At 42.1% G+C, this 15764-nt stretch overlaps 1 protein-coding gene across 1 annotated transcript in view; it reads right to left on the bottom strand.

The window, feature by feature from the left end:
* Positions 1-15764, bottom strand: part of FRMPD3 (FERM and PDZ domain containing 3) — a 409804-nt gene that overhangs the window by 23430 nt on the left and 370610 nt on the right. The gene's annotated exons all lie outside the window — the stretch shown is intronic.

Here is a 15764-nt window from a genome sequence, read left to right as displayed (position 1 = left end):
TCCAGGCAGGGACATAGTCGGTCGTGCCTGCACTTCTGTCTAGTGGGAGCACCGTTGAGCTGTCCCTCGGAAATGGGGTGTGTGTGCTGTATGCAGCTAACTGAGCCCTGGTCCATACTCCATCCTTACCTGGGAGTGGAATACCACACCTCTGGCAGAGGTGCAATACCCCTGTAGCGGCCGAACCCTCGGGGCGCTACATATCACTTGTTAAACCTTATCTGTCAACGTGACCTCCCATTATTAACTTTCCAGCTACAAATAGAAAAGTATTGTGCATGTCTTTATTTGTCAGTTAATAATTATCTGTTTTGTAATATAGGATAACATTTACATACTACAACTTCATAGGTACCATTGCTCCATGTCCTGAGTTTTAACAGACACAAAAAGAAAAGATCTTGCTAAGAATGACCTTAGTTAGTTGAAAAAACATGAGGTGTGCATCAGAAATATTTTCATTAAGGGGGGATGATTCATCAAGACTGACATCAACAGTCTCCTGAAGTAAGATGCCAAATTCTGCTGGGGTAAAGTAGTAGATTCCTCTGCTGTAGTAAGATTTGTGAATTTGACGTGATCATGAATTTGAAGAGCCCGGTCTTGCCCCAGTCCTGCCCCAGCTCAGCTCAGTTTCTTGGAGTTGGGGCAGGAAAACGCCAGAAGCTGCACTTGTCTGCGCAACCTCGTGTTGGGTAAAAAAAATGTGATTTTTTTAATGCTTTTTTCACTAGAATTTTGGGGAAAAAGCTTTGATGAATTACCCACATTGTGTGCACAAACCTTAATATTCAAAGAAGGAGGATTCTCACTTCACAGCAGACTTAAAATGCGTCAGAGCCATAAAATGTTTTTCAACCCGCATCCACTTATAAGTGTGTAATTTGTTTTCTTTAAAAAAAAGGGGGATTTTATTGCACAAAAGTAATAAAACATAAAAAATATATAAAATTAATAACACTCCATTTATAACAATCTGAACTATAACGGTATAATGTTATGTAACCTTCTGTTTGAATGTTGAAAAAAAAAGTGAAAATTGCTGTTTTTTTTTTATATCACAATGTTCATTACACCTTTAGATAAATGCCATGAGGGGTGTAGTTTCGAAAATGGGGTTTCTTTTGGAAAGTTTCCAGTGCAAATGCTGATGTTGATGGAAAACAATTCCAAAAAAATGAGGATAATTCTCTTCTGACCTCCCTGTGTGCACAAGCAGTAGTGTACCATCGTATATATTGTATTGCCATCCTAAAATGATGGGTAACTACCATCATTCTTTTATTACCTCTTGCAACAATGACAACATTTAAGCTAAATCTACCTATATTGTAACAAATATAATTATTTATTTTCACATTCAGAGGTCGCACTACATATTTCACAGGAGGGTAAAAATACTCCTTTCAGCAGTTTTGAGGAGTATTTTTTAGCCAAGGTGGACTATGAGGAGATCATTTTGGGTGCGTTGCTTCCTACATTCTGCAAGTGCACTTTCAACAGCCAGTATACAGATTTCTTGCTCTCCAGCCTGAGCTATTCCTTTAAGACTCTTTGTCATGGCTCACCTGGTGACATGGATTCCCTAAGCCATAGGTGAATGTGAGCAGCACTGACCAAGGGTGTTGATGGAGTTAGATAGGTCAGATGGAACAAGAAACAGTGAGGATGAAAAGAGCTGGATACTCTGTACAAGTGGGACTTCAAGGAATAGGAGAGCAGGATATGCAGTCAGGGACCTTGGAATAGTGGAGCCAAGTGTGATGACAGCACCCTGGAGCATAAGGACAGTGTATGAAGTCTGACACGTTGGTACAGGAGACTGCGGACAGCACCCCAGAACAGAAGAGTCATGCAGTACCTTGAGACTGTGGGTGCTAACCAGGTCCCTAGAACTAGGGGCGCCCTAGTCTATCCCTATCCCCCTGATTACTCCTGAAAGTGGAGACACCGGGTTCACGTGCTTTGCTGTACTCCTATAATAACCCTTATTTGTCCTCTCCCCCACCTAGTGAGGTGGAAAGCCGTAGTGCATAGGATAACATTAACCAGACAAATAAGGGAAGACAAACAGGGATAAATGAAAATAACCATCATACAAAATATACACACCAAACAACAGAGTGGAAAGTGGAACACAGAGGAGTTAAAGGACAAAGAAACCAAATAGGAGAGGATGAGGATGTGCACACAAACAAAACACCAAGCAACAATCTCCTGAACCAATCTCTAAACGCCAACTCCAACCAGGAACTACACCTCCAACTCCTAACCAGGCAGTAAGAATTAACACAGGCAATTTCTAAGTGCCAGAGGAGCATATATTGCAGATGGGAGTGGCCAACACTGAACAGCTGAGACAATCCAGGTAAGAAAGCTCCAGGAGCTTCAACTGAACAAGATAACCCTTGCACTTTCAGCAAGGAAAAAAAACTGCACTGTTTAATAAGATGGCTGGCTGTCAGTCAGTGCCTGGCATGTCTACAGCTACCGCTCACTATATACAGAGTGGTGACTGAAGCCACTCTGGGGCCACCTCAGTGGCTGAACCCCAGATGCCACCTGGAAGAATAAAGTTAATTTTCTCCCAGCGGCGGGGCTATAAGTGCCGGTGCAGGACAGGTTCAGAATGCTATTAACTCGCAGATTAACCCCATATCTGCAGGTTAATAGTGTTTTTTTCACGTAACAGGTTCCCTTTAACACATGATAAGCAGTTAACAAACTCGATACTAAAACATCTGTGCACACTATGCTTTTAACATTTGATCAGTGGTTTTATATAGTCGTGTCTGTACTTCAGTCTAATGTAAACCACAGACAATATTGTAAAATTAAAGTGCACGGATGTAGCAGAGTTGAGTTTGTGCTGTAGTACTAGGTAAAACCAGAAATATTGTAAAATCATAATGTTCACAGATATAGCTGGACTGAAGCACATACTCAACTCTGCTACATCTGTGCACACTGATTTATCGTACATTCTTTAATGTGGTGTGCATGGTACAAGGTGCCCTGAAGGAGCCTAAATTGGCAAAACTAAACAAAAACTATGAACCAGGATAAATTACTCAGACACACAAGGAAGTAAATATGTTTAGAATGATTGCCAAGCAAGGACAATACAGTGCTGCTCACCATTATTGGCACCCTTCATTTTTTCATAGACTGTACAATATTTTCAGAAATAAATGGAAATGTACCAAAGTTATATCCTCAGGATTTTCTTAATTAGTGGTCCAAAGTAATACAACAATAAAACATTGTTTTTCAACTTCCATGTTGCAGTTTTAAAGAAAAAAACAGAATAAACAGCATGTGCAGCAATAAAGCCACCCCTAATTAATACTTGGTTGCACACCCTTTGGCATTGCTGACAGTCTCCTGACATTTCTTGTAGCCATCTATAAGCTTCTTGCACTTTTCAGCTGTAATTTTCTCCCACTCTTCCGTTGCCGTTTGTTCAAGCTCTTGAATGTTTGCAGGGTTCTTTTTCCCAAGAACCCCTTCGCTCTAAAATCTCTTGATAATTCTCTGATTTCATAATTCCTGTGATACGGTCAAGGCCTCCAGTACCAGATGCGGCAAAGCAACCCTACGGCATTATGGATCTTCCACCATGCTTAACTGTCGGTAAGGTGTTCCTTATAAACTTCATTGCACCGTCTGTAAACAAACTGTTGCTTTGCATTGCCAAAAAGCTCTATTTTTGCTTCATCTGTCCACAGAACTTTTTCCCAGTAGGATTGTGGTTTGTCAAAGTACTCTTTGACAAAGATCAGTCGTTCCTCTTTATGTCTAATTTTCAGCAATGGTTTCTTCCTTGGCCATCGCCCATAAAGCTCTGCTTGGCTTAGTGTGTGGCGTATGGTACTTGTTGAAACCATGACCCCAGACTGTTCCAGGTTGGCCTTCAGGTCTTTGGATGTTTGACTTGGTGTTTTTTTCACCATTTGCACCAACCTTTGAAGACATTTCTTGACAATTTTTCTCTTTCCCCCACATCCAGGGAGGTTCTTGATGGTTCCATGCTTGGCAAACTTCTAATTAACATGGCGCACTGTTGAAACTTGGATATCAAGATCTTTGGAGATGCCTTTATACCCTTTAGAAGTCTTGTGTTTGCTAATAATAGCAGTTCTGATGTCCTCAGACAGCTCCTTTGTCTTCACCATTGTGACAAAGGAACAGGGCCTACCATGTGGCTTTTTAAAACACTGAAGTCATCATTCATTGGCTAATTCATGTCACATTGGCACCGACAATTAATCACAGGTGAATCTCTTTTGTGATTTAGCAGAGGGGAGTCAAAATGTGTTTCCATACTAAATTAATGTAAATGTGCCAATACCAGTGACACAGCAAGCTTTAGGTTTTTGCTATTTTTCCCTCCCATTGTTTTTCGTTTTAAATTATTGTTTATCATTTGCTCTTTTGCATTTAACACGAGTCTCTACACAAAAAAACTGTTTCACTTGTTTCATTTTTTTCAGGAGATATTCCACAGTATGTACTTAATCTTCATGGGTGACAATAATGATGAGCAGGACTGTAGCTGTGGTGCTCACCTGGTCCGGCTATGCACAGGCACAACACTTAGAAAAGTATTTGGTTTTACAAAGGTGCAGTGTCCTGGGCAGTGGACCTCTTTCGGTCATCTATTCGCTATATACCAGTGATTTGCAAGAATAGAGATGCAGAACATTAAAAATTAGAGACCTTCATGTTTTATCTATACCCTGGTGCATGACCCTACATGAAAGTCTCCATTTTTAAATACCCTTAACTCTGCAAAGTCATTTTAAGAATGATAGAGAGAAAAATCTGGGAATTCAAGAACTTTTGAGGCTTTGATAAATGACTCATGCCAATACGTGGATTTATGACCCACTACATCAACACACTTCACATCTCCACCAGACTGACTCTAGAAACCTAATGGCATCAACTAGAATAGGGTACTGTATGTGTAACTAGAGATTTTTTTAAGACGGTCAAAAACAAAGAGTTTTCTAGTGGAAACCACTTCAGGAAACTTTCAGGGGAAAAGCGGGGAGAGTGAGATCGGCAAGTCATTGCCAAGAGGAATACAGAGAGCAGGTAATGAACACTTTTTGTAATAACTAGTGTTGAGCATTCCGATAATAACTAGTGTTGAGCATTCCGATACTGAAATATCGGGTATCGGCCGATATTCGCGGTATCGGAATTCCGATACTTAATTCCGATACTTTTACAATATCGTATACCGGAATAGGAAGTTCCCATAATGCAATGAGCCAGTTTCATTTTATTCAGCCAATGAGGATCCTAAGAAGTGTGGGCACATCCTGTTAGGCATGTTAGGCATGCTAACTAATGGCATGGCTGTGATTGGCTGCTGAAATGATGTCATGATGCACTATAAAAGCCGCCGCCGCCATTTTGAGCTCACTCTGCTGTGAATTCAGTTAGGGATAGGACGCTGTTGTTCTGAGGGACAGTTTTAGCTACCTATTTGGTCTATTCTGCTTTACCCAAGCTACTTTATAAATCGCTGTTCCTTGCAGCGCTAGTGCACAGTTCTCTGCTGTTCACCGCTGTCTGCGAGGTCTCTGTGTGTGAGTGCAGCTCACCCTGTAGTGTGTGCTTCAGCCACGTCTGGTTGTAGTGCGCTCAGCGTGCGTCACTGCCTCATACATTGTCCTTTTTTGCTAATTGAACATTTTTCCTGATTTCTCCTATTAGTGTGGTGGTTCCATCCGTATTCAGCTAAATTGGTTCCAAACACACTATATAGGAGTAGATAGAGAATTTTTTTTTGTCTTGCAGCGCTAGTGCACAGTGCTCTGCATCTGCACTGTTCATTCCTGTCTTCAAGGTCTCTGTGTGTGAGTGCAGCTCACGCTGTAGTGTGTGCTTCAGCCACGTCTGGTTGTAGTGCGCTCAGCGTGCGTCACTGCCTCATACATTGTCCTTTTTTGCTAATTGATGATTTTTCCTGATTTCTCCTATTAGTGTGGTGGTTCCATCCGTATTCAGCTACATTGGTTCCAAACACACTATATAGGAGTAGATAGAGGAGCCTTTCTGCAGCCTTGTGCCCTGCAGCCCCAGCCAGATTAGTATTAGCCTATTTTTTGTAGCCTCATCTATTGCATTGTAGGTTACCTTCCTACATTGTAATAGCTACAAAAAGTTTGTGATACTATCGGTATTACATCTTTGGGCACATCCAGTGTCTTTTTGTGACAAAAAAACCTAAATAAAGTTCACCAAACATTCCTCTTTACAGTTGTGTAGGCCACATTAGCTCATATTAAAGTCTAGTCCACACTTTATAAAATTAGTGTTTCTTATACCTGTTAGCAGCTGTTCAGGAATAAGCACACTAAGCCCTTAGTACTCTTCTGCCTATCTTTATCAGTCTACCAAGATGAAGAAGGCAGGGAGTAAGGCATGTGGTCGTGGGCGTGGAGTTTCTGCAGGGAGAGGACGTGAGGATTCTGTGACTGCAGGGAGAGGACGTGGGGATTCTGTGCCTGCTGTGGGCACCAGTGACTCAGCATCCCCCAGTTTTACCAGGGAACAGTCCTTTATGCGCATCTTTGTAGGAGCTAGCCATACCCCACTGCTGCGGGAGGACCAAATTGAAGCCGTTGTCGGATGGATGGCAGCTAAAGCATCAACTTCAATTAGTTCCAGATCCTCTCAGGTCCTGAGCACTGAAGAGCACCCATTTGTCTCGTCACCACCTGCCAAATTGCCCAGGCAGTCAGAGAGCCTGTGTAATTCCACCCACAGCACCACTTTCCCTGTCATCCTCACACTCCCAGGCCAGTCTACAGCCATCGTTAGCACAGGCATGGGAGAAAAGGCGCCCATACTCGGCAAACCACCCCCGAGCACAGGCTCTGAATGCTGGCATTGCTAAACTACTGGCCCTTGAAATGCTATCATTCAGGCTGGTGGAGACTGACACCTTCCGTAACTTTATGGCATTGGCAGTCCCACAATACAACGTTCCCAGCCGCTTTTATTTCAGCAGGCAAGCCGTCCCTGCCCTGCAACAGCATGTGGAGGTAAAAATTAAACATGCGCTACAAAACGCCATCAGTAGCAAGGTCCACCTGACCACCGATGCGTGGACCAGTAAGCATGGACAGGGACGATACCTTTCCCTCACTGCCCATTGGGTAAATGTTGTGGAGCCGGGTACAGATCTTGAGAGTGGCGCTGTACGTGTTCTGCCAACTCCAAGGATTGCAGGAATCCAGTCTGTACACATTGACTCCTCCTCATACTCCAGTTCCTCTGAATCAGCGCTGCAGGAGCCGTCACGGTCTACCTCCACATCGACCCGTGAACGGTTACCTGTTATGATGACCGATATGAGCACAGCCGTGGCCAAACGTCAACAGGCCATATTAAAATTAATTTCTTTGGGGAATCGAAGCCACACAGTGCAGTATCTCTGGAATGCCATCAAGAAGCAGAGTGACGTGTGGTTTGTGCCAGCGAATCTCCAGCCAGGCATGGTAGTGTGTGACAATGGCCGAAATCTGGTGGCAGCTCTGGGCCTAGGCAACCTCACTCACATCCCATGTCTGGCACATGTGCTCAACTTGGTCGTGCAGAGTTTTTTGAGGGACTATCCAGATCTTGATGCACTGCTTCACAAGGTCCGCATAGAGTGCGCTCACTTGCGGCGTTCCAGCAACGCAAGATCGCGCATTGCAGCTCTGCAGCGCCGATTACGTCTTCCGGAACATCGCATCATATGTGACCTACCCACCAGGTGGAATTCAACGTTACATATGTTGGAGAGGTTGTGTGAGCAGCAGGCAGCAGTAATGGAGTACCAGCTGCAGCAGGCGCAAACAAGTCGCAATGCGCGCCGTTCACACTTCACCACCACTGAGTGGGCCTCTATGAAGGACATTTGCCACGTTTTGCGTGCCTTCGATTATTCCACGCGGATGGCGAGTGCAGATGATGCACTAGTCAGCATGATTATCCCCCTTATCTGCCTGCTTGAAAAAACACTGCAAGCACTAAGGGAGGAGGTTTTGGAAGAGGTGGAGGATGAGGAGTCACAAATGTCATCTGCTTCTGTACAGTCTGCGCAATGTGGTTCCTCACAAAGGCCTAGGCAGGGGACACTTTGTGAGGAGGATGAGGAGGAGTCAATGGAGGAGGAAGACATCTGTCCAGAGGAGGGAGGTACACAATGCTCTAGTAGTCAGTATCTAGAGCGAGGGTGGGGTGATGCAGAGCAGGCAGAAATCACACCTCAAGCATGGGACAGCGTTTCTTGGCCAGTTGGCAGTCTGCAGCACATGGTTGATTTCATGCTGCAGTGCCTGAGAAACGACCGCCGCATTGCCCACATTCTCAACACGGCTGATTATTGGGTGTCCACCCTCCTAGATCCTCGCTACCGGGACAACTTACAAAGCCTCATAACACCGTTGAACCGGGAGCGTAAAATGCGAGAGTACCAAGACGCACTGGTGCATTCCATCATGTTCTCCATTCCAACCGAGAGCAGTGCTGCTAGTGCTTTACAAAGCAGTTCAGTGCGTCGAGGCAGTGGAGGAAGCTCTGCACAAAGAGGGAGCAGAAGCAGCGCCTCAGCACAAGGCAAGACCAGTATGGCCCAAATGTGGCAAAGTTTTGTGTCCCCGCCGCCACAAATGTCTACACCATCACAGACGGCTCCAGTCAGCAGGAGGCAACGTTTCCGTCAGATGGTGACAGACTACATGTCTTGCCCTCTCAGTGTACTCCCAGACGGCTCTTCTCCCTTCAAGTTTTGGGTCTGTAAGCTGGATACATGGCCAGAGCTTAGCCAGTATGCATTGGAGGTGCTAGCTTGCCCTGCTGCTAGTGTATTATCGGAACGCGTCTTTAGTGCCGCGGGTGGTGTACTAACAGACCGTCGCATGCGACTATCCTCCGATAACGTTGACCGGCTTACTTTTCTTAAAATGAACAAGGCCTGGATCTCACATGAATTTGCCAGTCCTCTTCCAGAATAAATAATTGGTTGGCAACAGTATCCAGGTCTCCTGTTGTGTTCATGTTTCTACCACCTGAACTGTAATCCCTGAGCTCCAACACCGCCAGTTGCTGCTCAGAAGTGCCGTCTGCACAGTCAACGCTTGCTCCAGTGTTATTGGGGTTCAGTAACGTCAGCTGATCCCCAGCTGTGTGTCCGGCAAATTCTCCTGCTTTGTCCACATCCACTGATTTAAAACTTGCTCCAATTACACCTCTGGCTCCTCTGTTTTTAGTATTTACCCTGGGCTCCAATACCACTAGTTGCTGCTCAGAAGTGCCGTCTGCACAGTCAACGCTTGCTCCAGTGTTATTGGGGTTCAGTAACGTCAGCTGATCCCCAGCTGTGTGTCGGGCAAATTCTCCTGTTTTGTCCACATCCACTGTACTACTGATTTAAAACTTGCTCCAATTACACCTCTGGCTCCTCTGATTTTAGTATTTACCCTGGGCTCCAATACCGCTAGTTGCTGCTCAGAAGTGCCGTCTGCACAGTTAACGCTTGCTCCAGTGTTATTGGGTTCAGTAACGTCAGCTGATCCCCAGCTGTGTGTCCGGCAAATTCTCCTGCTTTGTCCACATCCACTGTACTACTGATTTAAAACTTGCTCCAATTACACCTCTGGCTCCTCTGTTTTTAGGAACGGACATACACTGCTTAGTCATCTTCTGCTTATAATTTAGATAATATATTTTGCTCTGATTTTTAGTCTTATGCTTAATGTTCTTCCGCTTTTTGTTTTTTGGTGCCCCTGGAAAAGACCTGCTGCTGCAGGCCAAACTGAACGCGGACAAATCCTGTTGTAAATCTTTTGTGACGGGCAGAACGAAAGGTGTAATGTTCAAACTTTTATAGATAACAACTACAGGAATGCCTGTCACAAATAAGAATATATTGAAGAAGAAGAATATGAAGAAGATGAAGAAGTAGAATATGAAGAAGAATAATAGTTGAATAAGAAGAATATGAAGAATGTAAAAAAAAAGAATAATACGAAGAAGGTGAAGAAGAAGAAGATGAAGAAGGTGAAGAAGAAGCTGATGAAAAAGATGCTGAGGATGATGAAGAAGAAAGAGTGGGAGAAGTAAAAAAGAAGGTGAAGAGCATGGAAGTAGTGAAACATAAATATCTGACAAAATATAAAAAAGCTTAACATAGTCAATATATCCGTAACTCTGAACGTCTTAAAAAAAATATTAATTCCTGCTATTCCATTTGATTGGGCTAAACCTCTATGCCTTTAATGTCTCCTCCACCTCCCCCAATACATTCTACATTATTCTTAGTTGTTTTCCTTCATGTAGAATTAACCTACAAGGAAAGAAAGGGTTTATTTTCATTATGATATTTCTGTCCCATTGACTTGCATTGGTTTCCAGTATCGGAATCGGCGATATCCGATACTTTTTGGGTATCGGTCCAATCCAATCCGATACGATATTTCCTGATATCGGAAGGTATCGCTCAACACTAGTAATAACCTTAGGCAGCCTGTCTTGGACAGGTGATATTATGCGTTTAAGAGACTTAATTGCTCCCACTGTGCTGTCACCAGAAATAGGGGAGGAAATGAAGTGTAGTTGGGGTGAGTTTAAGAAGTTGAACACTATCTAAAAAAAGAACAAATCTCTCCAAATCTGATTTTAAATTGTAACGTGATGACCAGTAGAAAGATATTTTTACCATGGCCCGGTATTTTATGAACAGGTCTTCCATGTACATCCTGAGTGCTCCAGGCTCCAGGCTGTGAATGTATTGGGTACATAATGGACAGGAATTTTGAAGAATGAATTGAGTTCAGTTTTCAGTAAGTTTTATATTCTGGGTGAATTCAGGGAGTAGTAGGGGTAAAAGGGGCAGATTCATCAAGGACTAGTTGAATAGAGGCATGGTAAGACCATGTAATCATCCCTATCTTAGCGCTCTGTATCTATTTCAATCTCCTGCGATTGAGGAAAAAAAAAACATGCAATTCTAGAATATGAATAAAGGGGGTGAGACAAAAACATATAGTCTCTAGTGATGAGCGAACACTAAAATGCTCAGGTGCGTGTTGCTCGGGTCGAGCACATTGGAATGCTCGAGTGCTCGACCCGAGTAACGAGCCCAATGTAAGTCTATGGGAAACTCGAGCATTTTTCCGGCGGCTCCCCCCGGCGGTCTGCAGAGGGCCTAAAAATTGCCCAAGTCGATGGGAACAGTGCTCAAATGACATGGGGACAGCATGGGGAAGACCCCTGGAAGCATCTCTGACTCCCAGGTCACTGCTGTCAACAACGTTGTCAGAATATTACGCCACTTTTACAGACTCACAATAAAACATACAAAAACAAAGTGGATTTTCCTGGGAAAAATGTTAAAGACCATCCTTTCCAGGGTAATGAATTCTATATAAGGCAAAATAAATAACCAAAACCAAAAATACTCCTCCACACCTTGGGATATGTTATGTTCACACGTTTTTGATGCGTTTTTGCACTTTTGTATTGCTTTCAACAGTGAAAATTACATTCACCGGGAAATGTCATTTTAACATTTTACAACCTTATCTGTGTGACACCTCAGACACTTACTGTTTCATTTATGAAAAAGGGACTCTGAAAGTCACAAAGCCTATTTTTTTTTAACATTCTTTATTTCTGACTAAAGTATAGAACACGAAAGATTGAAATTACACGAGAAGTAAATAATTGCACAAAGGTCAAAAATACAGAAGTTGTGTTGATACATTAAAAGGACTATAGGCTTCCCAACTGCTGAGTTCCTCTAAACGTCTTATCATGTTTACTTTATTTATCCATTCGGAGTGAGTGGGGGGAGATTCCTGCTTCCAATGTAGAGAGATCAGTTGTTTTGCTGAACCCAACAACAGGGGGATCAAGTCATGTTTCTTTGGCTTATAGTTATCTGTTGGGCAGGATAATAGGATTTCTTTAGGGGTTAATGAGTGTCTTATCAGGCCTAGTTTTTTTAAGATCACTTCTACTTTTTCCCAAAATGGTCTAATCTTCAAGCATGACCAAAAGATATGTGTCATATTACCCACAGCTAGTTTGCATCTCCAACATAAGTTAGAGTCACTCAGACCAAAATGGTATAATATTTCCGGGGTTCTGTGCCAACACGAAATAATTTTATATGAATTCTCTTGTACAGTTATACATCTGGAGAAGCCATGTGAATTGGAAAGGATGGAGTCAGTTTCCTCTTCGGACAATGTAATAATTAATTCCTTCTCCCAGGAATATATGAAAGTGGGTTTTTGAGAGAACTGGGATAATGTCAAATGGTCATATATCTTCGAAATATCTTTGGAAAAAGGGAAAGAAAGTCTACTTAACATGTCAATCCAAGAGCCCTTCCTAATGTTAGAGAATCTAGTTCTAAACTGAGAGAAGATATGAGAAACATGATTATATTGCAGGAAGTTTTTGGGCCGCGTCGAGGTACCAATTGGCCAGGAGTCTAGCATAGGGATCTCATTTGAAAGGAATTGTTTAATATAATAGTTTGGTAACTCTGACCAGAGGTTATAAGGGTCTGTGTACTTGGGGTCTAAAAAGTATGGGATAGTAGATATTGGGGCATCAGACATAGGGATAGTGTCACCATGGAGTTCTTGAACTAGGTTACGTTTAATAGCCAGAGAGGTGGATGTAATGGTGTTCCTCGACATCTCAGAGACAGGAATTACATCTGCCCATATGAACTTATGGGGGTTGTTACCCAGTAGAAGATGACAATGCCTCCAAAAGAAGAGATACTACAGATATTGACTATCTTTTGCCGTCTGAGCATGTGAATGGATTTATAATATCTTAGGATGTCCGGAAGTCCAATGCCACCTTTATGGTTTGGTTGGGATAATAATTTGTGTGAGAGCCTAGGTCTTTTATGTTTCCATATGTATTGAGTTAGTACTTGTTTTATGCAAGAAAAGAAAGACAAAGGGAGACATATGGGGAGCATATTTATGTGGTAGATGATTTTAGGGAGAATGTATGCTTCTACTACTGTTTTCCCACCAATCCAAGATAACAGTGGGTTGTCGTAAGTTTTAAGGAGGGATCTAATTTTCTCAACCAATGGTGTAAATTTTTTCTCATATAAAAGATCTGGGTAATTAGTGATCTAGATCCCTAAATATTTGATACAGCCGTATGGACACTTAAAGGGGGTAGAACTCTGTACAAATTCAACATCAGATGTGGGGGTGGAAATGTTTAATGCTTCCGATTTCTCATAGTTAATTTTAAAATTAGAGAGCTCTCCAAATTGTTCAAAAATAGACATGAGTTTGGGGAATGCTTTAATTGGATTGGAAAGCATGAGGAGCAGATCATCTGCAAAAACTGCCGACAATAGTTCGGTATTTTTAATTTTCATTCCCTGAATATCTGGGTCCTGTGTAATTACTAGGACAAGTGTTTCCATGAAGAGTATAAAGAGGGAAGGCGAGAGGGGGCAACTTTGCCTCATCCCATTTTGAATAATAAAGGTTTGTGAAAGAGTACCATTTACCCATATTCTAGCAGAAGGGGAGGAGTATAAAGAGAAGATAGCATTTACAAAAAATTCAGGGAAAGCAAATTTTTCTAGAGCATATGCTAAAAACCTCCAGCTCACTCTGTCGAACACCTTTTCGGTGTCTGTAGAGAGCAAGATCAAAGGGGTGCCCCCTCTCCTAGCATGGACAATGGCGTGAATGATTTTACTAGAGTTATCTTTTTCCTCCCTACCCTTAACAAAGCCCACCTAATCGCGGTGTATTAGATATGGAAGCACATATTCCAGCCTCCTAGCAAGGAGTTTAGCCCATAATTTAACATCAGTATTCAATAGAGAAATTGTACGGTAGTTACCGCAATGTGTAGAGTCTTTGCCCTCCTTGTGAATAACCGAAACATGTGCCTCCAAAGTTTGAGTAGTCTGGGTGTCTCCTGACAGGAATGCATTAAATAATTCTACTAAGTGTGGGAGAAAAGATTTGATATGTTTTTTATAGTAAATTATGGGAAGGCCATCTGGGCCAGGTGATTTACCGTTAGGAATGGATTTTAGCGTGTCCAGAATTTCTTGTTGAGTGACATTCTTTGTTAATAAATGTATCTCTTCTGGTTTAAGAGTGGGAAGGTTCAGCGAGTTTAAAAAATTTTCAATTTTTGTAGATGCCAAATATGGGTCAAGCTTCGAAGGCGGGGATTCTATATTATATAGATCCTGATAGTAAGATTTAAAAGAGTGTGAAATGTCTGCCGTATCTTCACTTAAGGTTCCATCTTTGGAGCGGATTTTTTTAATAAAAGATCACTCAAGATTTTTCTTGAGCAAAGAGGATGTAAGCTCACTCCCTCTATTGCCATGTAGATAGATTCTCTGCTTGCACCTTTGGAATATTTTAGCAGATTTTATGTTTAAAGCATCCTTGAGTTTATTTCTGAAGACCAAAAGGTCGTTTTGACCTTTATTCGCTAGAGACTTTTTATGAAATTTTTCTAAAGTATTGATTTGATGGAGCAAAGAAAAAATTTCTTTATCTCTAGATTTTTTTAGATGGGCGTTTAATGATATTAGTTCACCTCTAATGACAGCCTTATGGGCTTCCCAAATCAGTCGAACAGAGGGACCAGAATTCAAATTTTCCTGTAAGTATAAGTCCAGAAATTTGGAGATCTTAGAGATATATTCTTCATTGTTTATTAGAGACTCATTTAATCTCCAAGTCATTTCTCTTTTTGGTAGTGAGGATATGGATAATTCCAAGAAGATTGGGGCGTAGTCTGATAGTGTTATAGAACCTATTGAGGCAGATTTTAAAAGAGATAAAGAAGAGTTTTGAATAAATAAATAGTCTATTCTGTGATAGGTGGAGTGTGGATAGGGAAAGAAGGTGTAATCCTTTGAAGAGGGATTTAAGAGTCTCCAAGTATCTATTAGGTGTAATGCATTCAGAGACATATGTATTTTCCTCAAAGTCTTTTGAGAAAGAGCAGGTAATCCTGAGGAAACATCAAATTGGGGATTTAATGAGGAATTAAGGTCACCACTTACTATTAAGAGGCCTTCTTTAAAGGAGTATAGAGTATCCAGAGTATTAACCAACCAGCCAGCTAGACCCGGATTTGGGGCATAAATATTGCATAATGTAACAATGGTGTTTGCGATACTTCCTTTAACGAACACATATACCTTCCGCATCTGAAAGTTGGTCCTTGAAAGAGAAGGGTACATTTTTATGAAGAGCAATACTGGTTCCTCTGGATGCTGAAGAGCCGCAGCTGTGGTACCAAGTTGGGAACTTAGATCTGGACAAGTCAGGAGTGTGTTCTGCTTTAAAATGTGTTTCTTGTATGAAAGCTATGGAAGTGTTATTTTTATTTAACAGGTGAAGGATTTGACTACGTTTCAGCGGGGAGTTAACCCTTTTAACATTAAATGACACGATTACTATAGTGTCATTTGGGGTCACAAAGCCTATTTTTATAGGGCCATCAGGTGGCCCTTACTATTCTTAAAAGGCCAGCAGTCGGCCCTCACTATTGTTAGAGAGCCATTAGCCGGCTATGCTTTGTTGTTCCCATTATTAAAGAGTGGGTCTCCTATAGTGGTAATGCTCATGCAGTGACTACAAGGGCTGCCAAAATTTGGGAAAAAACCCAATACCAATTTAAAGACACATAGAGGAGGGCCTTCTTAACAACATGTTCCCATTAGAAAGGAGCGG

Source organism: Phyllobates terribilis, unplaced genomic scaffold (genome assembly GCF_046119375.1).
Source record: "Phyllobates terribilis strain yellow unplaced genomic scaffold, ASM4611937v1 Scaffold_7__3_contigs__length_470593459, whole genome shotgun sequence".
NCBI classification, from domain to species: Eukaryota; Metazoa; Chordata; class Amphibia; order Anura; family Dendrobatidae; genus Phyllobates; species Phyllobates terribilis.
The sequence above is the reverse complement of the archived record's forward strand: the minus strand, read 5'-3'. Positions and strand labels throughout refer to the sequence as shown.